Source organism: Mytilus trossulus, chromosome 5, assembly GCF_036588685.1.
Source record: "Mytilus trossulus isolate FHL-02 chromosome 5, PNRI_Mtr1.1.1.hap1, whole genome shotgun sequence".
NCBI classification, from domain to species: Eukaryota; Metazoa; Mollusca; class Bivalvia; order Mytilida; family Mytilidae; genus Mytilus; species Mytilus trossulus.
In genome coordinates, this window is record NC_086377.1 from 15,935,999 (window position 1) to 15,946,048 (window position 10,050).

The 10,050-nt window shown below is 31.8% G+C and overlaps 1 long non-coding RNA gene across 1 annotated transcript; it reads left to right on the forward strand.

The window, feature by feature from the left end:
• Nucleotides 1-3,398: 3,398 nt before the first annotated feature.
• Nucleotides 3,399-8,130, forward strand: LOC134719449 (uncharacterized). The gene is made up of 4 exons (XR_010107585.1): nucleotides 3,399-3,479; nucleotides 4,781-4,878; nucleotides 5,968-6,044; nucleotides 7,708-8,130. It is a non-coding gene; the product is annotated as an uncharacterized LOC134719449 (long non-coding RNA).
• The last annotated feature ends 1,920 nt before the right edge of the window (nucleotides 8,131-10,050 follow it).

Sequence of the window (10,050 nt, forward strand, 5' to 3'; positions counted from 1 at the left end):
TGCACCAAAACATTTCATTTTATTTGAACGTTGGTATTTTTTCTGTCCTGGCAGTGTCAGTTCATTTTCGAAGGGGAATGGTACCAAAGCGATATTCCTACTAGTAACTGAAAAATTAACTGACCAAGATTTAGATTTAAAAAAAAGACAAATAGTCAAACACCAGTACACAAACCAATATAGAAAGCGAAAGACTGAGCAATTAGGTGATCGTAGGTGCCCCGGAAAGGTATGTGAATTCATGCTTCATGTGTGGCGCCCATCGTATTGATCATGTAAGTACAGACCCGGTTGTAGGTCTAAATCGGTATATACAATTCGACTTATTCGTTTTCAATATTATCCATTTAGCACATTTTGCCTCTAGGCACGATATAATACACCGACAAGTCTGGCTATTCGAGCTTGCTAAGTTACTCCCCGAATTTATGAATTATATCACAACCAACTTCTATTCATTTCAAGCGAATACCATTGCCACACAGTTTGAGAGAAAGAAATCATTTGATTTAGATACATGATAAAACTTGATGGTTATAAAACAGACATAGTCTCTGATGCATGATTTTTTACTATTAATTGGTTTTGGCTTTTAACTAGCTGTCAGTAACTGCGAGTACTCTCAAATCGTATTTTCTTGTTAATTCGACCTGTTGATACTGTTTATAATGCTTTTTTGTCATTTTTTTATTTATATGGATCTTGGCTGTATACCAGCTTTGATTATTTGTAATATCTTCAATTTTTCACTTATTCTTACAACATTTGTATAAACTTCAAGATTATAAAAAACCGTTTTTTTTCTAAAGTGAATATTGATTGGTTAAATATTTCTCAGTGTGTTTGAATTTGTTTGATAGCCTTTTGGTCATGACTGTTTGTCTGTAATATTTAATTAACTGTGCATTTGTATTCAGATATCGCAGATCAAATTTATTCGTTCTTTGTGTAATCATACGTTTTTTGATTGAGTTAAGTCTGCTAATTGATATTTTATCGTATGTTTTTATATGTTGTGATGTTATGCTATTGTTTCAGAAAAAGGGAGAAGGTTTGGGCCCATTAAAACGTTTAATCCCGCTGCAAATGTTTGCACCTGTCCTAAGTCAGGAATCTGATGTACAGTAGTTGTCGTTTGTTTATGTAATATATACGTGTTTCTCGTTTTGTTTATATAGATTAGACCGTTGGTTTTCCCGTTTGAATGGTTTTACACTAGTAATTTTGGGGCCCTTTATAGCTTGTTGTTCGGTGTGAGCCAAGGCTCCGTGTTGAAGGCCGTACTTTAACCTATAATGGTTTAATTTTTAAATTGTTATTTGGATGGAGAGTTGTCTCATTGGCACTCACACCACATCTTCCTATATCTATAGACAATTGTCAAGTCTATATCCTTTATAAGTCTATTGAATAGCACAACAATCTAAAGACTCGGATGTTGAAGAATAAATCCATTCATCATTGTTCTTTGTAGTATTATTCACAACTCTCGTAATTCTGTTCATAGGGTTTATATAATTTCTATTCATCCATTTGGTTTTATACACCATAAACTTGGTAACAGAAACCTTAACAGCTCCCACAAAGACACTTTGAGAAGCAACAAATCCAGTTTCAGTCGAATCCACTCTGTAAAATCTGTTACTTCTACCTACACCACATACTTCCTAGGAATGAAAAAAACATTGACCTTCCAATTTGTCTGGCGAAGAAAGAACACATAGACGAAGTAGTTCCTTTACTTCGTCTGTAGTCAAAATGTAATAGTTTTCATAGTCTCTAAGTCTCTTGATGCTGTAGTCGGTGACCTCTAGCTGCAAGACAGTACATACACAATCCAAATAATACATAAGACGTGCTGTATCATTGTCGCCAACTTTTGTGTCTTGAGTTGTATCCGTTACTTTTAGCTGTTGTCGATTGTAAGCGACAGCCATACTAATTCAACAAAGTCTTAAATTCTAATGTCTTTATACTTTTGAACTCTACAATATCTTCTCTTTTTTTTTGTGTACAACCTAAGTAAATCTGTTAAGTTGTTTAAAACTGTTTAAAGAAATATAAATTCAAAGTGAATAATTAAACTATTGAAACAATAGACAATAGAATGAATAAGGAAGTAAGCTATCGATATTGAAATCAAGCACATACACTCCATTTATATAATGAAAATGATTTGGCTTGATTTCAACCAAAAAGGGTTATGCATACTACTCCATTGTCTTTTGGTACCTAGTGAATTGGGGATTTTTGGCGTAGTGTGAATAAAATGACTTTTTACTGATTACAGTTTGAATACATGTGGGGTGAACCGATATCAAAAGGACGAAGTCCAAGCATAACAGATCCCTATAATTTAGTAGAATAAATGTTCATTTGAAAATAGACTCGCAGGTTTTCGCTAGCCTGGCCAACCAAAATAAAAGACTTACTAGCAAAAGACTTTGAGAAATCAATAAATATGCTTAAGTTTTCCCTTAAATATACGACAGTAATTTTTACTTACTTTTAGTTCACAATTTGTGCCCGAAATTCAAGTCTGCTAAAAATAACAACAAAAAGTCAAACACTCTTGCTGTTGGCGAAGAAACTCGTTCTTAAAATTAATAGAAAACTTTCAAAGTAAATGTGCAGAATACAAATTCTTTTAAGCTAAATACAAAGGAAATGTTTCTTCGCAATGCTATGTTGAAGAAAGAAATATAGTAACAAAATAATGAAAATGAGTGTGAAAAAGATAACTCGATAACGTTCAAACAGATTGCATTTGTGGAACAGGCTCGTCGGCCGCTTCCGTCACCCGCACTCAATAATTATTGTTAATTCACTAATAACAATTAGTAGTGTCATTTCAGCAGCATGATAATGTTTTGCCTCGAATAGTAATTCGTATTGTTTAATATTTTTATAATTGCATCGATTCTTCAAATTAACAAATGATGTAGATGGCTTTTTATTAAATGAATTTAAGTCGATTGTGGATACTTTTCTTCTTCATTGCCCAAGCCTAATATTTGTACCAGCAACCCGACTTAAGCCTTTACTAAAGACAGTATAATGTTTAATAATCTTACGCCATAAATGCAATTCGAATTTTTATCTTAATTTTTGTAGCTCACTCGCTACAAACGGTTGCAATTTTTTTTTCATCATAATACATAATGCCTACATTTTCTATAAAGCGTATTTAAAATTCCGTAATATTTAACAAACTATTCAAATCAAAAGAATATAGTTCAAATGTCTGTCAAGGTATTTTGTTTCCTTGTTATGTTATTTAAATCTTTTGTAACGTGTGTAGTGTCAAATTTAAATGAAAATACTAATACAAGTGTGTTCTATCGATCAATAGTTACATAGCTACATGTAAACAATACCACGTGTGGAGGTCTCTTTTAACAAAACACAGAAGCTATCCGGAGACAATATATATATATATATATATATATTATGACCATCACAGTGACTATAGAATACCAGTGAGTTGATTATTAAGTCTTATATTTAAAAACAAACCTTAAAAAAATATTATATATGTGTGTATATATATGCTGGTCAATAATTATTCATGGCATAACTGTTTACTTAATTCTATACTTAACCTTCTTAAACAAGGGAGACCAATCTAGAAGAAAAATGTCTGCAAAAAGATATATCATACGCAGCATATTATACATGTCATTATATTCTATTTTAACGAGTTTATAATAGTAATAGTGTTATTATGGAAAAGTTAAAAAGCTATAATAACAAATAATATACAACAAACACATTTGCAGGTCATTTGTCGACTGAATATGTTCATTTCCACGCTGCAAAACTCTAAGTGACATTCTGTCTACTGCATATCAAAACTTTTTACTCCCAACCCCCGGACCCCCTCCCCCTTTCTGGATCCGCCAATGCATGATGTCACATGTACAAATGTAGGTACAAATATAGGTCCTTGGTTAAACCTAATGATTAGCTAATTATAATGAATTGTTACCAAAAGGTTTCGGTCGTTCAATTACATACTGCAAATTATTTATATTAGGTTATTTATATAAACGTGACTGTTCAAATCCATAGTTATCAACTGTGGCGGAGTATGATATAACCGAGAATTCTGCAAACTTAGGAAAAATAGGATACTAAAAATTAGGTTAAAAGTGTTTAAGTATTTCATGTATCACACTGTATATTAAAGGAGTTTAATAACTTAAGCTAAAGAAGTTAACTAGGTTTAAACTAAAACTTAATGTTTGTTATACTTCATTCACGCCTACAAGAGGATCTTGTTTTTTTTTTGTGTAACAATTAAAAGTTCATCAGATAAAATTTGTTTTGAGCAGAATTAAATATACAAAGACCTAATATGTATCCAACCTATTAAAAACAATGAGCAAAACCCATGCATACATAGTTGTAGGCTATAAAAGGTCAATAAATGACAAAATTAATGTAAAACAATTCAAACGATAAATAAGAAAATTTATTATCACTGATAGTGTAGTATATATAGTAAAACAAACATACCCCACTCCGAGTATTTTACTGTGTTCAAAAGAAGTGTTCAAGATTTTTTTTTAAATAAGATTACTAAACCTATAAAAATAAAATTAGGAGATAACTGTATAGTATTTGAAACTCCGACGGCATCAATTTGAGAATTGATGGTCGCATATCAAGTTAACACTTATTGTAAAAACAAATGTACTGTATTGTTTCATTTACATATGAACAGTCTAACACAACGCTGATATACATTTGTTCATTGTGATTCTTCTATTTTATACAGATATGGGTGATGTTCAGGTGGAAGATTTGAGAGATTGAAAGAGGAGATTCTTGCCGTGTACCCGGACGCAGTCGTGAGGAGCACTATGGGACCAGAATGTATAATATATTATTATATAATTATTATGTCATGCATTCGTAAAAAAAAGATTCTAATGCAACAATGTTTGAAACGCTCGTTTTGATTGAATAACGTCGCTTATATACATGGCATCAATTGACAATTGATGCTATGGGACGCACGCGCAAGCAAGCGCAGACGGCATATAACATATTTTGAATACATGTTTTCATGTTGTTTTCTGTCAGTTTCATTGGAATGGAGATAACAATATTGTATTTTAAGCTCCGACGGCATCAATTTGATATTTGATGGTCGCAAATACCCGTTTACTGTCTCCGCTTACGCGTCGCATGTAAACTTAATATGCGACCATCAAATCCCAATTTTTTTTGTATCGATCTAATGAGTTAAACTCTTGTCAATGAATTGTTTAGTTGATTCTTTTGGTATCATACTGTCCTTGGTTAGGGAACAGTTGGCGCGCCTTCAAACTACTTTGCAACCGGCAAATTTTGCGTGTGCCTGTAATGTAGTAGTTTTTATTTGTTGCTGTATATTATATTTGTTTTTCGTTCATTATTTTGTTTATAAATAAGATCGTTAGTTTTCTTGTTTAAACTGTTTTTATTTGTCATTTAGAGGCCTTTAAAAGCTCAGTAATATTCAATGCGGCTTGAGTTTTACTCGTTGTTTCAGGGCCGTATAGTGACCTTTACTAATTAATTTATGTGTCATGTTTTTTTCTATTATGGAGAGTTGCTCATTGGCATCTTTTTTATATTGATCCAGTTACATGTTAAAATAAATGTAGATGTCGATGAACATTTAAGATACATCAACATAGACACACGACAAAATCAAAATTAACGATCTATAAATCAGTTACTAAGAAATGTCTACATCGCTTTGCAAGCTTGATTATGTTCCTAATCTGGACGAATCGGAAAATAAAATAGTCAACATGCATAGACTTCTAATTTGAGAATTTTCACAATAAATCAATACAAGTAACTATAAATGGTCATATATCAAAGGACAAGCTTTTTTGTAATATATTTATTATCACTTATGTCCTGAAAATTGTTTATCATACACATGTAAGAAAGATTTTTTTTTTATTGTAGCTTCATATGAAATTACAGTAGACGGTCATTTCGTTTTCTCAAAACTCAAACTCGGGGGTTATCCATATAATGATGACGTAAGTACCTTGTATATTATTGTCACGAAAAGTTCCAGGAACAGATATTATGACATTGTTTATAACAAATCTTCCAAGGAAATGTCAGGAAGGCAGAACAAATATACAATGGCAACGTAACGTAGTAAGGACGACACAATATTACTTTCAATCATACTATGACATCAAGCGGAAAAGATAATCAAAGGCAACAGTAGAATACCGCTGTTCAAAACTCATAAATCCATGGACAAAAAACAAAATCGGGGTAACAAACTAAAACCGAGGGAAACGCATTAAATATAAAAGGAGAACAATGACACAACACCGAAACGCAACACACACAGAAATGGACCAAACATCAGACAAAACACCACGAGAATAACAAATATGACATGAAAACCAAATATATGAATTTGGGATAGACAAGTACCGTGCCACGTTTTATCTTAATATCTCAAAAATAAGAGAAAACACAAACGACTCAACGTTAATATTCAACACACACAGAAACGAACAATAATATAACAATGGCCATCTTCCTGACTTGGTACAGGACACTTTTAAAGGGGAATAAAAGTGGTGGCTGGAACCTGGTTTTGTGGCATGCCAAACCTCGCACTTTAATGGCAAAGTTAAATATAACATTGAAATGACAACATAATATTACAGGACTACAATACAAATAAATAGGAGAACATATTAGACAAAGAAAAACATGATTAATAGATAACAAAAAGCATCAGGTTTAAAATTCAATACGCCAAAAACGCGCCTTGTCCACACAAGACTCACCAGTGACGCCCAGATATAAAAGATCAAAAGTGAAAAAAATACAAAGTTGTACAGCACTGAAGATCAAAAGTTGAAAAGGTTTCCCAAATACGGCATTGTTTTTATGCCCGGGATAATAACATTCTTATTATATAGAACAATTCATGCTATTGCAAACAGTAAATTTTATCAAATGAATATGAAAGAGATTTACATAAAGAAACTGAAGTATTAACTAATAACAGAAAACTAAACCCGAATACATAACGCCCAGATATAAAAGATCGAAAGTGAAAAAGGTACAAAGTTGTACAGCACTGAAGATCAAAAGTTGAAAAGGTTTTGCCAAATACGGCATTGTTTTTATGCACGGGATAAGAACATCCTTATTATATAGAACAATTCATGCTATTGTAAACAGTAAATTTTAACAGATGAATATGAAAGAGATATACATAATGAAACTGAAGTATTAACTAATTACAGAAAACTAAACCCGAATACATAACGCCCAGATATAAAAGATGTAAACAACAGTATACAAATCACAATATAGAAGATTTTGGACTTAGCAACATAAATCCTAGCCAAAACCGGGTTGACATGATAAACCAATGGCAAATCTAGGAACGTTTGAGCAATCTTTATTTTAATTTTTTTTTATATGACAAAAATTTAAACATGTCTCAAAATTCCATTGCTTTGCCATAAAAAGCCAGTCAGAATATCTATTAATCCTTTCGTGTACTTATTTATAGTGTACATGTATATCTGATGATTATATTAAATTAAAAGTATCTAAAAAAACTCTATTCTTGATTCAAAAAATTGACACGTTATTGTATAATAATAGTGGTAACTATATATATTTTGAAATATAACTACATTTTTCAAGGTTGATTCATTACAGATAATGCAACGTATACGGATAGTTCACACTGGTGGTACACCGGAAGTTGTAAATCGAGCTAAAAGGCCGCACTTTCTGAAGTAGAGTAGAAAAAACAGGAGGAAAAACAATGTTAAAACCTCGTGTATTTTACTGTTCCGATTAGGGGATCAGATGATTAATTAATTCAGCATATAGTTCATATTTGAAGTCTCCGAAGTTCACCAAAGAACTATATCAATCAATCCATGAATCTTTCTGATGTTTCGATAAAGTTATAGCTAGGACATCTACTCTGTAATTGTTTACATGCGGAAGACATGTTCTTAAAATATGACATCTAAACCTTAAATCTGAATCATAAGATGAGTTTAGATTGATGAATCCTAAGAATGTTCTGTCTTCTAAATAATATTATTATTACAATAAAAGTAATGCATTGTTCTCTCATTTTTCATTTGTAGAATTTATATAGATATAAGACAATGTGCTATCAATGCCAATGAGACAACTCTCTATCCAAGTCCCAACTAGTAAAAAGTACACCGTTATAGGTCAAAGAAGCAAGTTATATAGGGCCTCAAAATAATAACTGTAAAACCATTAAAATAGGAAAAAACCAACGATCTAATCTATATAAAAAAGTGAGAACGAGAAACACTGATGAATTACACCAGCAAATGACAACCGATTAACAACAGGTCCCTGATGTAGTACAGGTGCAGACGAACGCAACTGGTATAAACAAGCACCAGCCACCACCCAAAACATGAAGAAGTGGTGTAATATTGAAACATAGAAATACAATAACAGATATCCTAATAATATAAATTGTAACTGAATAATCGAATATAAAAAAATAGTTTAAAATGGCTCAAAAGTTTGAATTGTTTTGATCAATAACTGTACGGTTCTCTTATATTTTGGTCATTAGCGAAACTGATAAACGGGTCTCCGACATTCGAAAAATAACAAGTTGCTTGATAGAAACCTTGATTTCTTATGTTACTATATAACGTTTTGATAGCTTAAACTTTGTTTATATAAATATGAACCAATCATATAAAAAAATGATATATGCATCCAAACGTTTTCGTTAGATTCCTGGAACTCTGAGTAAAACGACAAAAAACGGACACACAACAGCAATCAAAAATGTCAAATAAACATAGAAAAACCAATCGTTTTTACCATAATTTCAAAATGTACCTTTTCTTTTATATAGTCTTGGCAGAGAGTTTAACAGTCATTATCCCAGTAAAAGTTAACTATATTAGTTTTCTCAATGTCGGATATTTTAGTTGACGGTACAGTTTCGTTCCGACACTGTGGTCTTCGTTTATTGTTATTTCAAGCAACACATGCAAGACGTGTAATAATGAGATAAATTTAGTGTAATGTAGGACGACATTTGCTTTTTTTTTTGCAGCGATTTGAGTAAATTTCGGCGAAAATCTAAATCACGCCGCATCATCATATCATATACATTTACAGTGGACTAAAACGATCAAATATTCAAAGCATCTGCATAAAAAAAATACACAAAAAGATATCGTAAAAGATTGCGAATGATACCAAGGGTCATTCAAACTCAAAATTGAAAAATAAAATGAAACACCATTGTTAAAAGAGATAAATTCTGTTTAGAGGAACCTGCGTCTTCCGTAAAAAAAACCAAATAAACTTGCTTTCTGTGATGAGTTTTTTGTATCATGTTTTAAGTTTCCATTTTACAAATTGTATTGTTCACTGTTGGTAAAATGTCTATTTCAATTAAAATGATATGCCTGTTGTTTTCCATTTGTTGGATGACTTTGTGCTTTTGATTTTGCGATTTGAATATTCATTGATGAATGAACTTCATAATGACTCAATATCCCAAAATTAGAAGTGGACTGTTTAGTTCTGTATAATCTGATTGCATAATTGATAATAAAAAAAAATCACAAAAACAATAAAACGGGGAGGCGTAAGATACTTAAAAGGATAGTTAAAAAGGCAACATTCTTATAACTCTGTTAGAACAACTCATGAGTCGAAAACGTCGTGGCAAAAACGAAAGTCTAGAAGACATAAGCAGTCTAATAAACACATCACAGAAACCATAACTTTTACCAAACAAAATACCAGGTTTCGGGTTATCTAAGGTGCTCCAGAAGGGTGAGCCGATCCTGCTATAAATTTCTTCATTCCCATTTGTCTTTCCTCGAATAAAATAAAGTTATATAACTATCACGGAAGTTGAGTTTTCATTTCCTAAAGGTACACTTCTACAAATGTTAAATACTAATGATACGTGTTCATCACTTTGTTAAGATACAATTATAATCTATGGTATTTTTCCCTGAACTGAAATATCATCAA